The sequence below is a fragment of the Protopterus annectens genome, chromosome 2.part0 (genome assembly GCF_019279795.1).
Source record: "Protopterus annectens isolate FY-2018-M chromosome 2.part0, PAN1.0, whole genome shotgun sequence".
NCBI classification, from domain to species: domain Eukaryota; kingdom Metazoa; phylum Chordata; order Ceratodontiformes; family Protopteridae; genus Protopterus; species Protopterus annectens.
Window position 1 is genome coordinate 230,958,612 of NC_056728.1, and position 17,917 is coordinate 230,976,528.

Sequence of the window (17,917 nt, forward strand, 5' to 3'; positions counted from 1 at the left end):
CATGACTCTGGTGAAGAGTCAGCATCTCCTTCTCATGCTGTCTCTGCCCCTCCTTTTCCTCAGCTTCCAGGCGTAGCAGTTTCTCATTCTCCTCAGTCTCTCAGTTGCTTCTGTTTCCACACTCCTGGCCTCCAACTCAAGTCTCTTTAGCTCCAGATGCATTTTTACGTCCTCTGCAGAAAGGTTGAGCTGTCCATGCTCCGAGGGAATTGTATCTCCAGTGCCAGTCTGATTGTCCTCCTGGTTGCTCTTTTCTGATGCAGCTGTAACCAAGGCTGCAATCAGATCTGCCTTAGTCAGGTTTCCATGCACCAGTCCCCTAGCCTGGCACATCTCTGCCAGCTGGCTCCTTGTCAGCTTTCCATACTCCTCTGCTGACATGCTGCCTGCTCACCCTGACTAACTAAGCTAACAAAAGAAATAAAACAGTTGTGATCTGAACTCTGAGTATTCACTGTGTGGCTGATTCACACCACTACACGCCAATTATTTGCCAACCAATTAATATATGGTGTGGATATCCCACTGCTGCCAAACAATTAATATGTGATGCCCTTGCCCTGGCCCAGCAATCAATGATCCTCAATCCTCACCCACCAACACCAGTGAGGGGTGTATCATATAGGAGGAAAGGATAAATACACACAGTAAAGTGCAACTTCCCTTAAGAGCACACAGACATCACAGTCCGGGGCTAGTCGCTCCCTTGCTCTCCAGGTCCTCAATAAGACTCCCCACTGGCACAGCTGTAGGGTCCAGATCTCAGCCAGCTGAGCAAGCTAAAATCTCCAGCACCCTCTCTATCCAACCAGTGCTTTGTGTCCCTGCCCAAGTAGCTGACACACACACACACACACACACACACTTTGAGGTCAGAGTTTATACAACCACACAGACACTCCTGGGGAAGGCTGGCACAGGTTCTCCAGTTGTGCCCCTTTTACCCAGACTATACAGTAGAAATCACTGCCACCACCCAGCTAATATTTATCAGGTACTCAAAGGCCCTTAAAAGGATGTCCAGTTATTACTGTGCAATATTATTATCCAATTGGTAGTATCTCCCAGGGCTAAAGCTATAGGAGTGGGTTTGTACAATTTTACCAAAGGCATGCAAGTACTCTTAAGAGCTTAAATTATCTCTACACAAAACAGCCACAGTTGAAAGGTTTAAAAATATTTAATAATAAAAATGCAAAACAATACTTTCTACTACACAGTGCTAGTCAAGAGTTCAGAAATCATAGAGAAATACTTAAAATAATTCAGTAATACAGTTCTGACATCACAGTAAACCACTTGGACTAATCTTTCTAGTTTCTAGCTATTTCTAATACAAAACACAATTCTAAAATAACTTGCATGTAGAACACAGAGTGCTGATGAGTTGGATGGTCAAGCAAAAATGCTTAATGCCCTCTGATTCTCTCTGTTTTTAAAATCACATTCCTGGTTCCCGTTACATCATTCTTCACAATTCCCTGCGTTCCCAGGCTCACAGAAACTACATTTACATTCTTAAAATCTCCTATTGTTATCTTGCAGCTGGTCAGGAAGCAGAGCAATAAAAATATGTTTGCATGTTTAAATCTAGCAATTTAACTATTGGTTAAAACAACAGAAAGAATGTCTTCATCAAGACCGGCCGGAGCCAACTTTAAAAATCTAAGACAGTCATAAAATGCTTGACTTAGCTTCCTTACAACAGATTGCACAGTTGTTCCACATGTAACTCTATTGTTACCATTTAAGACCACAAGCATGTGGTTTACATTAATATTTACAAATGACAGAATTATCTATAAAATTCTGTCTGGCTAGGCTGGCAGCCTTCACAGTTATATTTTACCAAAGGTTTGTCCATGACTTCTTTCTTGTTTGGAAAGTTACATTACAAGAGTTAAATACATACATTGCTTATCTTAACTCTACTTCCAGCTTTGTAAAGTTTAAAATGGAGAATTCAAATGAAAAGATAGATGTTAAGTTGTCTATCTCGCCGCCTTTCTTGCTGGTTGGGATCGGAGCCGATCCTCTGTTATGACTCGGCCATCTTCAATAGCTCGAGAGCTGTTTACTGGCTTGAGGCTACCCCTTATCCCATAATGCCTAGCGATAGCTACCCACATCTCGTTTGCTGCTTCAGCTGCGAGGTGTCGTTTTTCTGGCTCAGGCTCGTATAAGTTTTTTGTATAACTTTCTTCACTAGAATTCAACCCTTCTAGTATTTTATTGTTAACGATAGTCTTGTTTTGTGATAGTTAGCTTGTTAGCTTGTAGTATCCCTCCTTTTTCTTGTAGAACTCGTTTAACTTAGAGAGTTCTCCCCCACCCCACCCCCCTACTTCTTCTTGTCAGGTTAGCCATTTAAGTTGGAGGCTTTTCCTTCTACCTTTCTCTTATAGGCTAGCCGTTTAAGTTAGAGGCTTTCCTATTATCTTAAAAAAAAAAAAAAAAAAAAAAAACTTTAGCTATAGTCTTTATAGTAGTGTGTTTTTTGTAGACTGTATTTTGCTTCTGGTTGTTATTGTTATAATTGTTTTTCCTTACTTTAAAGGATGTCAAAGGAATCCAAGGTTTCTGGGTTCAAGAAGTGTGACTCATGCTGTCAGAAAATGTCTCTGACAGATGGGCACACTTCTTGCTTCCATTGTTTAGTCGCCATGCACCTGCAGGACTCTTGTTCTGTCTGCCATGCCTTTAGTCCAAGAGTCCTGAAGGAGCGTAAGAATAAGCTTATCCTTGGGAGTCTTTTAAAACCCCGGGATTCACCGGCCAAGAGCTCACAGCCTGTGAAATCCCCTAAACCCACTAAGCTGTCGGCTCCAAGTTCAGAGCCGTCTTCGATTCGGGGTTTACCTTCCATGTCAATTCCGGCTGGCACCGACACAATCTCCCCGTCGGCTCCATCAGAGGCTTCGGAGCTGTCGCAGAGCCACAAGAGGCTAAGGTCCCCCTCACTTGAATTGGTGCATTCGGCTCCTCTGTCTCCTTTACTTCAGAGCGAGCGCAGTCGCTGATCCTCTCACTCCTCTCGGTCCTCTAGGCTATTGGATCACGATGTGGAGAGACTGGTCAGTAGGTTGCTAAAGTCGCAGACACTAGCCAAGTTGTTATCCATCCCTCCTCAACAGGTATCGGCTCCGTCCACTTCTCTCTATGTTCCTCCTCAGACTCCAATGAGTTCGGAGCCGGAGTTCGTTGGAGTTAGAGTAGTGGAACAGTCGGTTCTGATTACACTATCTCCTTTGGTTCCGACGTTGGCTCCTATTCCCTCGGTGGTGCCGTCCATCGAAGGATCTGGGTGCCGGTGCTCCCTCGTTGGCTCCAAGGGGGCGAGTGGCGTCGGACCCTTGTCCGACCGCGGTCTTCCTCTCGGAGCTTCGGCGCAGGTGAGCTTGGCTCCTACATCGGCCTCGGAGCCATCTCCCTCGGTGCGGAGAAGCATTCCTGTTTCTTTGGAACCAGACCTTTCTCTGCATCGTGGCAGGGACGCCTTCGATGTCATGCAGAGTGTGCTGGCCACTGAGTCAGCTCCACTATCAGCCCCACCGGCTCCGTCCCCTGTAGTGCCTGTGCCAACCTCTGCTTCTTCTCCAGACCCCAAGCATCGAGAACCGATGCTCCAGGACACCCCATTGGTTTCCTCTTCTTCCGAGGTCTCCCCTGATCTCTGAGTAGCCCCCCTCGGAAGAAGAAGTGCAAGAGGAAGCACATTGACTCCCCTGAGTCTGATACAGACTTATATGAATCGGAAGGGTCCCCAAGATCCCCCTCTGAAGAGGTTTCCTTTTCAGACATCCTGGAAATGCTCAAGCAGAGGGGGAACTGGAATCCCCTAGCCCCTGTGGATGTGTCTGTATTTCTGGATGCCTTCGGTTCCCGACCTTCCACCTCCTGGGTGTCTCCGCCTTTCGATCCACTTATGACAGTGGTGGCTCGAAAGGCTTGGTCAGCTCCAGATACAGTGGAACTTCAAGGAGACCTGGTAAATTTATTACAGCACCCCAGGATAAGCAGTTCCTTTCGAAAGGTGTCCCTGTTGATGCTATGGTGGTAGCAGCAGCCACAAAAAGAGTTAGCGGAGACCTCTTTGTCTGTCCATCCCCTAACCAGGAGTCTAGGACGATGGACAGATATGGGAAGTGAATGTTCGCTTCAGCAACCTTCTCTGAGGTCACTGAACTACCTGTGTCATTTTACTCACCTTCAAAGGGATCTCCTTAAAGAGCTCTGAGATCCAACAGCTGAGGGAGCACAAGCTAAGGTAGCTTCCCAGCTAGCGACGCTTAATTCTGTTAACTTCTCCATGAGGCTCCTTTCCTGTGCAGCCGATGGGGCGAGTAGAGCCACTGGTACCGGGGTGGCGCTTAGGAGGCATGCCTGGATGCGGCTGTGTAACTTTGCGGAACCCTTTTGAGCGTCCTTCACCAACACTCCCTTTGGTTCCTTTCTTTTTGGACTACAGGTGAAAGACACTTTGACTAGGTGTGAGCAAGAAGGCAAGACTCTCTCTGCCATAGGAGTCCGTTTTTCCACTCCCTCTAGACCCTACCCCAAGGGTCAAAAGAGTGGTAAGATGTGGTTCCGTAAATCTCAGGGAGCCTTGCCTGACACACGTGATTTTTCCTCCAGAGGCAGAGGTTGAAACAATAATGATAGACGCCGCCCTCGTGGCAGAGGGGGTCCGCAGAACCAGGGCAACAGAGAATCCTTCTCTGATAAGCCCTTTCAGCATCCCTGAAGGGTTGCCCAGCTGCTCATCTCTGGAGGCAGTTGGGGGAAGTCTTTCGCTGTACCCAAAAGCCTGGCGAAGTTTAACACAAGACAGATGGGTACGGTCCGTTATATCCGGAGGTTACAAAATTCCCTTCCTTCAAACCCCTTTACAGTCAAGGAAGACCCTCCCAGATGTTCCACCCAATATGAGGGAGCAAGCAGTAATAGAAGTTAGTACCAAAAAAGACAGGGGACTGGAGACTGATTCTGGATCTCAGCAGACTAAACAGGTCTGTACAAAGAACGAAGTTTTGGATGGTCACACTACAGTCCATTCTACCCTTTCTTGATCAGGACAATTGGATGTGCTCTATAGATCTTCAGGACGCGTACTACCATGTAAAGATGGACAGGTGCTCCAGGAGATATCTTCGCTTCCGGCTGGGGGCCAGTCATTATCAGTTCAGAGCTCTGCCCTTTGGTCTCACCACAGCCCCCAGGGTGTTCACCAAATGTATGGCAGTGGGTCACGGCTCACCTGAGGCGTCAAGGATTCCAGGTGTTTCCGTATCTAGATGAATGGCTTCTTACTGCTACCACCAGGCATCAACTCATACAAGCACGGGGCTACACAATCACAATCTGCTCACACCTCGGCATCACAGTAAATTTTGAAAAGTCTGCCTTGTTGCCCTGTCAATCTATCACTTATGTAGGAGCAGACTTAGACACAAGGGATATGTTTGCAAGGCTACCACCAGAAAGGGTGTCCGCAATCCGTCAGCAGGTACAGGTTCTGTTGTGTTGGAACATCTGATTTTCTCTAAGTATATTAAATGCTATAAACGTTTTGTTGATGACGTTTTTTTGTTTTGGGGAGGTGATCTAGAAAGTTTAGATGATTTTGTTACCTATATAAATGGAACTACCACCTTCCTTACTTTAACTAGTACAGTTTCACAGGATAAAATAGACTTCCTAGATGTTACATTGAGTAAATACAATGGTGCTTTTGAGACTAAAGTGTTTAAGAAGCCATGTAGGAGAAATGCTATCCTGCATAGAAGTAGTATGCACCCGCCACATGTGCATAAGAATATTGTCAAGAATCAGTTAAAACGCTATTCACATATAACTAGTGATGATCAAGCTTTTTCAGAAGCAGTTGTAGCTGTAGAACGTGATTTTGTGGATAGAGGTTATCGCACTCATGATTTTCTCTTAAAGGATGATATAGGACGTGAGCAATTAGGGCTACCGTATATTAAGCAAAATGGAAATACCCACAAGCAACCTATTGAGAAAAAAGGAGACAGGAGAAGGGTAGTTATTCCCTTTACTAATAAAAATACTTCCATTGTCGGTATTATTAAAAGGCATTGGAACATCCTGCAATTGGATGATAGTATTAAAGATTTAGTAGGTGAGAGACCGGCCTTTAGTTACAAAAATACTAAGTCACTTAAACGGATGCTTTGTTATGAAAAGGTACCTGTTAATAAAGTTACTTCACAGAGGAAGGGCACTTGCAATCAATGTGGTTATATAATGAATTCCAATGTCTTTATACATCCTGACACTGGGGTCAAATATGAATTCAATGAGTATGCAGACTGCAAATCGAGGAATGTGATTTATTTGGCTACCTGTAAAAAGTGTCAATGTTTTTATGTAGGTAAGACTAACAGGACATTGAGGGAAAGAATTAGGGAGCATCTTTATGCTATCCATAGAGAGAATGAAGGAAATGCCTTAGCTAAGCATACTCTGCAAAATGACACTACACATGTATTTAGATTCATGGCTATAGGACAATTATTAGAGACAGAGAGGTTAGGTAATATTAGAAATAAAACCGAGAGAACGGAAGCTAGGTGGATAATTAAGCTAGCTGCAGATAAGGGGCACAGTCCCAATGATAAGTTATCATTGAAACCTTTTTTAATAGATAGACCGTTTGTACATTAAACTAGATTTGTATGTATAGTAAGCTTTTATATGTGTTTTTATATGTATTTTTATATATATTTTTCTATTATATACATAATAGTTTTATTAATAATTGTCTATACTTCATGTGTATATTTAATCTGAGTTTACATATACATATATATATATATATATATATTTCTTTCCCTATACCCTTTAAAGTGAATGATGTGATTTTATGTGGAACACATGTGACATGGATAAGGTGTGCTATTGGTGCTTCCTATATATTTAAATGCAATGAGCTTTCTGTACTATGTTAAAGTCTGATGAAGCGTTCTTTGTAACGTGAAAGCGCTTACTTCGTTTGAATAAAGGGTTATTCTTTTACGCTTGTCTACCTGGTTTACTTCGATAGTTGTGGTGTATCTACCTCCATCATTTTGGATTGTTTCTTGCTTTTTGAGGTGATACCTTACCCTGTATTTGATCTTCTTTTTGTAGGTACAGGTTCTGATGCAGAGCAAAAGGATCCAAGTCAGGTACGTCCTTCAAACTCTGGGCTCCATGGCAGCAGCCATTCTCCTAATCCCACTGGCGCGCTTTCATATGAGGATTCTTCAATGGCTTCTGTTCACGCAGTGGTCTTTCCAAGAACTACCCATGATGTATGAGGTCATGATCACGGACGCATGCAAAAGGCATCTTTCTTAGTGTACGGTCTCCCCACTAGTTACTCAGGGCAGACCTTTCATACAACCCCCTTCGGTAGCCACAGTGACGACAGACGCCTTCCTGATATGGGGGGGGGGGGGCATTATCTGGGCAGGACAGTCCAAGGCACTTGGCAACCTCACAAGTACCATCTGCATATAAATGTCCTGGAGATGAGAGCCGTGCTCCTGGCGTTGCAAGCCCTTCAAGACTCTCTTCCTCCTGGGACCATTGCAATTCAAACAGACAACATGTCATTGGTGTGGTACATCAACAAGCAGGGCGGAACCAGGTTCTACCCCCTGTGTCGAGAAGCACTCAGGCTTTGGCAGTGGGCGATTTCCTCGCAACGTTTTCTGATTGCAACGCACATCCCTGGGAGATCCAACATCATAGCAGACAGGCTCAGCAGAGCTATTCTAATGCCTCACGAGTGATCTCTCAATCAGGAAATTGCGAATCTTGTTTTTCGCAAATGGGGACAGCCTTGCTGCGATCTCTTTGACACCCCCTTCAACAGCAAATGCAGCAACTACTTCTCCCTTCTTCCGCTTCCGGGTCACACACCCAGAGACGCGCTAGTCCACGATTAGCCCCAGGGACTTCTTTATGCTTTTCCTCCATTCCCTCTGATATCCAAACTTATACAGAAAGCAATATCGTTGGGTTGCAAAATGATTCTCATTGCTCCCTACTGGCCTCGACAGATATGGTTTCCGTTCCTGCACCGTTACCTTCTCGATCAACCCTGAACTCTGGACCCAATTCCAGACCTCCTGGTTCATCAGTCAGGCGGGTTGCATCTGTCCCTAAAAACCCTCCAGCTCACAGCTTGGTTGCTCCACTTCCAACCTTAGCCAGGCTTCCCAGCATTTTCCCAGCGGTCCGTGACATTATCATGTCCTCTCACCAGTCTACGACGAGGAAAACTTATGCTAGCAAATGGAAACGTTTTTCTTGTTGGGCAGAGACTAGGAATGTGGATCCCTTCTCAACCCCAGTCCACAAAATCTTGGAATTCCTAGCTCTGCTGTTTCACTCAGGGTCCGCTGCTTCTTACGATCAGGGTACAAATGGCGGCCATTTATAACTTTCATGTTGGTTTTTCGAACTCTAACATTGTCTCATAAGCTATGTAAAGCTTTTTTGAGAGGGGCAACTATTCTTAGGCCTCCAGTGAGAGATCCCCCTCCTCCTTGGGACCTTAATTTAGTCCTAACCTCCTTAATTCTTCCCCCTTTTGAACCAGCAGCTTCTTGCTCTATCAAGTTCCTATCTTGGTAGACACTCTTTCTGGTAGCTATTACTTCAGCCAGAAGTGTCTCTGAACTTCAGGCGCTATGTGTTAGTCCTCCTTACTTAGTTTTTCATAAGGACAGGGTTGCTCTGAGAACTAATCCCTCGTTTCTCCCTAAAGTCTGCTCAGAAAGTAACTTAAACCAATCTATAGATCTTCCTGTGTTTTTCTCTAATCATACCAACAAGGCAGAATACAAACTACACCAATTGGATGTTCATAGGCAATTGCGCTTTTACCTGCACACAACTAAAGAAGTAAGGAAATCGGACCAACTATTCCTCTCTTACGCCTTGGGTAAACAGGGTCTCCCAGTTTCCAAGGTAACCTTGTCCAGATGGTTGTCACACACTATTTCTTTCATTTATCAGCTAAGGAACAAAGAGTTACCTATTAAACCGAGAGGTCATTCTACTAGGGCCTTGGCCACCTCTGTAGCCTTCCAATCCAGGTTGCCCATGGATTCTATCTGTGCAGCTGCCACGTGGGCAAACCCTCATACCTTTATTTCTCTTTACAAGTTGGATGTGGTCTCCAGGAGCAGAGCCGACTTTGGGTCCACTGTTCTGAAGAGTCTGTTCCACTGAGCCACCCAGGTTTTTAGGTGCTAGGGACACTGTCCCAACCAGAAAGAACGAAGGCGAGCTAGACAACTTAACATAAAGAAGTTATGTACCTACCATAACGTTCCATGTTAGTTGTCTTCATCTTGCCTTCCTTCTTGCGTCTCACCCTCCATCCCCCTGTCCTAGTGGATCGAGAGGAGTTTTTCGTTCTATTTCACTGGCTGTGTGTTCTCTTGTGTCCTTTTTTTTGACCTAAAAGAATATGGCAAGTATAGTCAACTGGTTCTTGACTGATTTATTATATTGTTATGTCTGGGGTTAGCTATTTCAAATGAGATCTGGGTAGCTATCGCTAGGCATTATGGGATAAGGGGTAGCCTTGAGCCAGTAAACAGCTCTTGAGCTATTGAAGATGGCCGAGTTGGAGCCGAGGATCGGCTCCGATCCCAACCAGCAAGAAGGAAGGCGAGATGAAGACAACTAACATGGAACGTTATGGTAGGTACATAACTTCTTTTTTTCTTAGCTGTAGAGACTAAGAAAAATAGAAGGAAGAATAAAAACTAGGGTACATAAGAAAGATGTTCAAGTAAACCACTATGTAAATAGGCATAGTATGCATGCACCTCATGTATTCACAGGGGTACTAAGAGCACAGTTGACTAGATTAAGTAGACTTAATACGGAAGATGAGATTTTTAGACAGCAGGCAGAAGATATGATGCAAGAATTTTATGAAAATGGATATGATTTAGGAAAGGTGAAAGAAGCAAGTTTGAGGAAGTCTGTGATCAAAGACATAATAGCACTAAACCTATATTCTTGGATAGTAATGTTAATGTACTATTAACACAGAAGAACAAAAATGCTAAAATAAGGTATTTAACTACTTATAATATAAAAACTGCTGAAGTAAAGAAAATCATAGAAAGAAATTGGACAATTTTGATGGCAATGCCTGAGTTACAACAAACTTGTGGCACTAGACCATCTTTTGCTTACAGTAATCAAAATAATTTAAAGAGAAGGTTGTGCTACAAGGACATTAAACAAACTGGCAGCATAAAAAATGTTTTTAGTAAACCAGGTACTACAAAATGTCTAAACTGCAGTTGTTGTATGGATATTTATGCAGAGAATAAAATTTTTAAACACCACGCAACTAATAAAGACTATATGTTTGATTGTTCAGCAAATTGCAGTACCATTAATGTTTACTTCGCTACTTTTACTTCATGTTCATCTTTCTATGTCGGAAAAACTGTAAGTAAATTAAGAGAACGTATAGTTGAACATAAGTCTGATATTAGAAGTGACATCAAAACTAATGCATTAAGTAAACACATTTCTGAAAAAGGTCAAGAACATCACTTTACATTCAGTTATTGATGTAGTATATGTTGGTAATAGGGGTGGTAACATTAACAATATTGTTGAACTTAGAGTATGAATGGATAGTTAGGTTACAGGCAGATTCTTTACCTTGTTTAAATAATGCTGTTAGCTTGAAGGCCATTTTAGTAAAAAAAAACAGGCAGAAAATTTATAGATCTGAAGTGGTTAACTTCATTTGGTCTGCAACCTGTGGGTATTCCAAAGACATGCATCTGGAGCATTTCTCCCCGGGCCTCCACAGAAAAAGGCTCTGTGGAACCTAGTTGGACTTTCCCGGTCAACAAATGTTAAATAAAAATCGGATCCGTTCCCAGATCAAAGCCGGCAGCTTTACCTAGCTAAAGATCTGAACTCCTAGCTCCTCCCCTACCCATAATCCCCTGCTTACACATCCCCCATCCTCAGATCTAGTTTGCCGGAGCTTCTAGAGACGAGCTCTTGGCGTGAGTGAGAGATTTCTAGTTTTATAAAACTTTTAAAATCGTTTTTTTTTTCAGGAAGTTCTGAGTTGTGTGTATATGGTTTAGCCCCCTTTTTGAAGTAAATTTTCTTCAAATTTGTTTTTCAACCCTCCCCCTAGTGTGTGTGTGTGTGTGTGTGTGTGTGTGTGTGTGTAGTGTGATGGCTGAAGGGCCTAAAGCCATTTTTTCTAAATGCACTGAGTGTGGTCATAAGCTGTCCCCAGCCGATGGCCACACTCAGTGCGTTATTTGCCTGGGGGTGGCCCATTTATCCACCAGCTGCCAGGTCTGTGCAGTTTTCAACCCCCGGGCTATCAGGGATAGGAGGAACAAGCTAATCCTGGAGGGATTGTTGCCCCGGATTCTTCTTCCTCCTCTCCCTCTAAGGTACCGGTCGCGGTTGCGGCTTCCATGCCTTCCGATCCCCCTCCCTTGTTGGGGACTCAAACTCCTGTTTCTCAGGGTGAGAGGAACTCTTCTTCCACTTCTAAAGTGAAGAGGAGGGATAAGGACTGGCATAGGCATAAAAGGCGGGCTGAGTCTCATCCCTCGGCCCCGTCAGCTCAGGTAGCCAGTCCCGCTAAGAGGGTCTCTGGTTCTCCTCATTCTCGGCTCCATTCTCCTTGCTTTTCCCCGGAGCCAGAAGAGGAATACCGGTCTCCCTCGAGGTCATTGAGGCGGCCCTCCAGGCCATCTTCGGCGACGACCTCCAGATCCACCAGAAGCTTGACCGACTCTGATTTGGACCGGATGATGCGTCGTTTCTTGCAGGCTCAAATGCAGATTGGGGTGCTCCGAGCTCCCCCCCCCCTCCGGGGGGGGAGCTCGGCCCCTTTCTTTACCCCGATCCTGTATCTGGTTTTGGAGTCATCGGATCCGTGCCGTTTCGGACCCGGGGATCCATCCGGCGCCGGTCTTGGTTACTTTGACGCTGACTATGCCCTCGAGCATGTCGGATCCTAGCTCTCGGGGCCGAGAGCTGAGCGTCGGATCCGTGGGGGGAACTGTGTCTTCGGCGCGGTTTAGGTCTGAGCACACTTCCCTCTCAGGTCCGACCGCTTTGGCTCCGCCGATCCTTGCATCGGCACCGAGGGGGCTGCTCTCGGAGCCAGGGGAGAGCGGTTCACCCTCTGCGTTTATAGTGGAGAGGGTGCTGTTGAGGACTTCCAGATCCCCGGTCCGGGCTACGGATCCATCCGTCACCCCTGCGCATCTGGGCCTGTCCTCCGTCATCCGGCCACAGGGACAGCCTATTGCATCGGCGATCCAGTTGGTTCCTTTAGAGGAACAAGACCCCTTGGGTGAGCCCTCCTTGGGTAGCCCCACTGAGGAGGTTCCTCACAAACGGAAGTGCAAAAGGAGGCACCTGGACTCCCTTGAGTCCCTCACAGAGGACACAGATTTGGAGGAAGGGGAAGGTTCCCCAAGGTCACCCCCTGAGGATGTCTCCTTTGGAGACATCATGGAAATGCTGCGAATCAGAGGAGGGCGGTCTGCCCAAAAACCTTCCTCGGATGAGTCTGTTTCTGGATGCGTTCGATGCAGGCCCATCTACCTCTTGGGTGCCCCCCCCCCCCCCCCAGCTGACCACCTGGTGGACTTAATTACCACCAGGGCTTGGATGGAGCCGGACACCGTGGAGCCAATTCCCAGAAGGCAAGACAAGATACTTAGCCCCCCTTCTGATAGGCTGGCTTTGTCTAAAGGTTCTCCAGTGGATGCCATGGTGGTGGCGGCTGCCACCAAGAAGGAACTAGTGCAGGAGAGTTCCTTGGTCCACCTTCCAGATAAGGAATCTCGGACGTTGGACCGCATTGGAAAGCGGATGTTTGCTTTAGCTACCTTCTCTGTGAGGGCGCTGAACTATATGGCACACGTTATCAGACTCCAGCGAGACTTGATTAAGGAATACGCTGGAGCCCCCCCGGAGTCCATGACGGCCGAGTACAAATGCACCATCTTGACTCTGCCACTCTGAAATCTATTACTAACACATCTATGCGGCTACTGTCCCATGCCATGGAGGGAGCGGCTAGAGCCAGCGGTGCAGGCATCGCTCTGCGGTGCCATGCATGGCTCCCCCTTTGCGATTTTGCAGAACCCTTCAAGGTGTCCTTCGCTAATGTGCCCTTTGACGGGTTTACGCTGTTTGGCAAGACCGTCCGCGACACGCTGGTCCAAAGCGAGAAGGACGGGAAGATGCTGTCTGCCGTCGGGATCCACTTCTCTAATCCCCAACTGCCTTCTCGAGGAAACAGAGGAGACAAAAGAAGATGTGGTTCCGGAAATCACAGCAGTCCCGTCCCGCTTCGGATCCCTCGTCCTTCAGAGGCAGAGGAGGACAAGGTGGAAGCCGGCCCAGAGGCAGAGGGGGGCCGAGGAATCTCGGGTCCTGGGAACCTTTCTCGGAGAGGCCCACGCAACAGCCCTGAGGGCTTACCCGGCTGTCCCTCTCTGGAGGCAGTCAGGGGGCATCTGTCGCAGCACCTCCAAGCTTGGGAATCTATTACTACGGACCGGTGGGTGCTCTGAATTATATCCAGAGGTTATTCCATTCCCTTTCTGAGTCTTCCCCCTCCTATGAAACGTCTCCCCGATGTCCCACCTGATCAAAAGGAGGTGGCAGCTTCGGAAATTTTGAAGCTATTAGAAAAAAGAGCCATGCAGCACGTCCCCCCAGGCCAGTCTGGATTGGGAAACTACTCCAGGTTCTTTTTAGTGCCAAAGAAGACAGGGGAACTGAGGCCTATACTAGACCTCTCATCTCTAAACCTGTTCATTCCCAAAGAGAAATTCCGGATGGTCACTCTGCAGTCTATTCTCCCCTTCCTACGGGAGAACGATTGGATGTGCTCCATAGACCTCAAGGATGCGTACTACCACATTTTGATGGACAGACGATCCAGGAGGTTCCTCCGCTTTTGGCTGGGAGCTGGTCACTTTCAGTTCAGGGCTCTTCCGTTCGGCCTCACCTCAGCCCCCAGGGTGTTCACCAAGTTCATGGCGGTGGTCGCCGCCCACCTGAGACTTCAGGGCATTTGGGTCTTTCTGTACCTGGACGACTGGCTCCTCACCGCCTCCACCAGGCATCAGTTCTGCTTGGCCAGGGATTATACCCTGGCTCTGCGGCTAGGTATTACGGTAAACCTTCAAAAATCTTTCCTTCATCCTGTGCAGGTTCTGGTGTTTATAGGGGCCAAGATAGATACACGCCTTTCCAAGGCCTTTCTAACAACAGACAGGTTGCGCAGTTTGTCTCTCCATGTTTTGGCAATTCTCCAGTCCCCAGCCCCACCTGCGGAATTAGTCCTGAGAGCTTTGGGCTTTGGTCTGTTGCCCTTTGCGTGGCTGCGCATGAGAATCCTTCAATGGACTCTTCAGGTCCAATGGTCACTTTTGCTGCACCCCTTGAACACCCCGATTTCCTTGAGCAGGGTTTGCAAGGACTCCCTTCTCTGGTGGCTACACTCTCAGGAGCTGCGAGAGGGGAGACTGTTCGTCATGCCTCAGCCCCAAGCCACGTTGACCACGAACGCTTCTCGCCTCAGGTGGGGGGGCATGCTATGGGCAGAACCGTCCAAGCACGTGGGCTTCCTCAGAGACCGTTCTGCATATCAATGTCCTGGAGATGAGGGTGGTGCTTTTGGCGTTGTAAGCCCTACAAGACCTTCTTCCTCCGGGAACTATTGCAATTCAGTCAGACAACATGGCTGTAGTCTGGTACATCAGCAGACAGGGAGGAACCAGATCTTATCCCCTTTGCTGAGAGGCCATGAGAGTTTGGGAATGGGCGATCTCCACCAACCGCTTTCTGGTAGCAACGCACATTCTGGGCCGGACCAACACCCTAGCGGGCAAGCTAAGTCGCTTAATCCTCACACCGTACGAGTGGTCTCTAAACCCGTTAGTAGCGAAACAGATCTTCCTCAAATGGGGTCTACCTTGCTGCGATCTTTTTGCTTCTCTGTCAAACACTAAGTGCAGTGAATATTTCGCTCTAATTCCCATGATAGGGGAGAGCCCCAGAGATGCTCTGGTTCATGCTTGGGCCCCCGGTCTCCTTTATGCTTATCCCCCACTTCCGCTCATGACGAAGTTCCTGCAGAAAGCCCATCGGTTGGGGAGCAAGATAATCCTCATAGCCCCATTCTGGCCTCGCCAGATCTGGTTCCCTTACCTGCGGTCTCACAGTGTAGTTCCTCCTTGGATCTTAGATCCCATTCCGGATCTAATTTCTCATCCTGCGGGATTACAACCCCTAAACCTGGGCGACCTCAAGCTCACGGCTTGGTTGATCCAGTTCCGCTGATAGCAAGGACTCCCGGTATCTCGTCACCAGTGAAAGCCATTCTGGTAGCAGCACACAAACCTTCTACCAGAAAAATCTAAGGTAGTAAATGGAAACTTTTTTCCATTTGGGCCAAAGACAGAGGCTTGGACCCTTTTACTGTCCCTAACCCGACGATTCTTGAATTTCTGTCCCATATCTTTCATCAGGGAGCCAGTGCATCTACGGTTAAAGTACAGTTGGCAGCCATCTCTCATTTTCATGTGGGGGATGATGTAGGATCTCTGGCTTCCACCAGGATTTGCAAAACCTTTTTAAAAGGCGCTTTTCTGTTAAAACCGCCAGTTAAGTCTGCGGTCCCACCATGGGACTTAACACTGGCTCTACAGGCTTTGACGGGCCCTCCTTTCGAACCGGCCATGTCGGCTCAGTTGAAATTTTTATCTTGGAAAACAGCCTTCCTGGTTGCAGTTACTTTGGCCAGGAGAGTGTCTGAGCTTCAAGCCCTCTGTATGAAACCCCCTTATCTAATATTTCATAAGGACAGAGTTTCTCTCAGGACTAATACTTCCTTCCTCCCTAAAGTAGCCTCTGAGTCTAATATTAATCAGTCTATTAATCTGCCAATGTTTTTTCCCAATTTCCAGAACAAAGGGGAATACACACTACACAAATTGGATGTGCATAGATAACTAACCGTAAATCTGATCAATTGTTTGTGTCCTTTGCCAAGTCTTCTTTGGGTAAGCCTATTACCAAAGTGACATTAGCCAACTGGATTTCACAATGCATCATTCAAGCCTATTTAGCTTCCAACAAACCGGTACCTGTGGGAATCCATGCTCATTCAACCTGATCCATAGCTACCTCTGCAGCGTTCTGGTCTAGAGTCCCTATAGACGACATATGTTCAGCAGCTACTTGGTCCTCCTCTCATACATTCATTTCCCATTATAAATTGGATATGATTTCCAGTAGTAGGGCTTCCTTTGGCTCCGCGGTGCTCCGGAATATTCTTCCTTGAGGGCCGCCCAAGGTTTCTAGGTAGCTGGGGACTCTGTCCCACAGGTTGCAGACCAAATGAAGTTAACCACTTCAGATAAAGAAGTTATGTACTCACCATAACGTTCCATCTGAGTGGGTAACTTCATTTGTCTGCAATTGACCCCCCCCTCCATTCCCCCTAACCAGTTCCGTGCTTCTTAACCAAGGAGAGGATTGTCCATTCTGTTAGGCAGTAAGTTACTGGCCTCTTTCGAGGGTCTTGTGGAGTCTCTATAGGAAAACTCTATCTGAGGATGGGGGATGTGTAGTAGGGGATTATGGGTAGGGGAGGAGCTAGGAGCTTGGATCTTTAGCTAGGTAAAGCTGCCGGCTCGGATCCAAAGACGGATCCGATACCCACAGGTTGCAGACAAATGAAGTTACCCACTCAGATGGAACGTTATGGTGAGTACATAACTTATTTTTTTATGTATATGTTTTTATATATATATATATATATATATATATATATATATATATATATATATATATATATAATGTGTGTGTGTGTGTGCTATGTGCATATATATATTTATAAAATAATTTTTAAATGATTTTATATAACTTTTTTACATATGCATCGTTACAAAGTGTATATTGTAATATGGGGGGGTATCATTACTATTCTGTTATAGGCTGGCTGTAATCATGTGTTTTTATGAACTCCTATTTAAATGTTGTATTTTTTACTTTCATGATAGTAACACTGAGGAAGGGTGTTTGTGACCCGAAAGCATTGCAATAAATATTTTTTGTCTTTTGGCATTTGATTATTGAGTCTGAATTCTACTACTAGCATTTTGTTTGTCTCTTTGTCTTTTTAAATTTGCTGGTTCTGCAAACAGCCTCATGATTTGGAAAGCCTTGAGTTCTGCAACATTTGGACCTCACTGTTCTCACCTGTGCAATAAATGGGCAGTATCATTTGGTAGGAAAGACCTTAACTGTTTATTTGGATATGGTATTCTGTATTTTAGTAATTTAATATAAAGTTTGTGCTTTGATTCCTCTGTGACTGTGCTTGGTCAGTAGCATTAAGTTTCTTAATAATGTTGCTGCCTGTGATAGTGAGAATTTGTTTCCTGGCCCCACTGACTATTTATTTCTTGCCTCGTTACCTTTCTGCTCTCCTACTACCTATTCTGGTCTGTAACTATCTTATTTTTCATTGCTTATGTATCATTATCAGATGATTTCTTTTAAATAATCTTGAAGAAGTAACTGTTGAATGGGTGTGTTTTTTGGCATACAAATGACTAGTACTTGCCATGCTTAAATCTGCTGTTTTTCTTTTACTTGTGTGTGAGTGTATATCATTGATAAAGTGAAGTGCATCTGGGTGAAAACTGATCTTAAAATACCATGGATTTGGGTTCTGAGATCAGTTGGCATGTCCACCACCATAATTTCCAAGGTTAGGCTGATTGTATTGGACTTAGCCAACCGTTTACCAAATTCCAAGCTTCTTGAGGTTTGCTGGTAGGTTGTTTTACTCTGTTATAAA

At 45.8% G+C, this 17,917-nt stretch overlaps 1 protein-coding gene across 1 annotated transcript in view; it reads left to right on the forward strand.

The window, feature by feature from the left end:
* LOC122793033 (cyclin-dependent kinase 2-like) overlaps nucleotides 1–17,917 on the forward strand; it is a 956,998-nt gene that overhangs the window by 441,830 nt on the left and 497,251 nt on the right. The window lies entirely within an intron of this gene.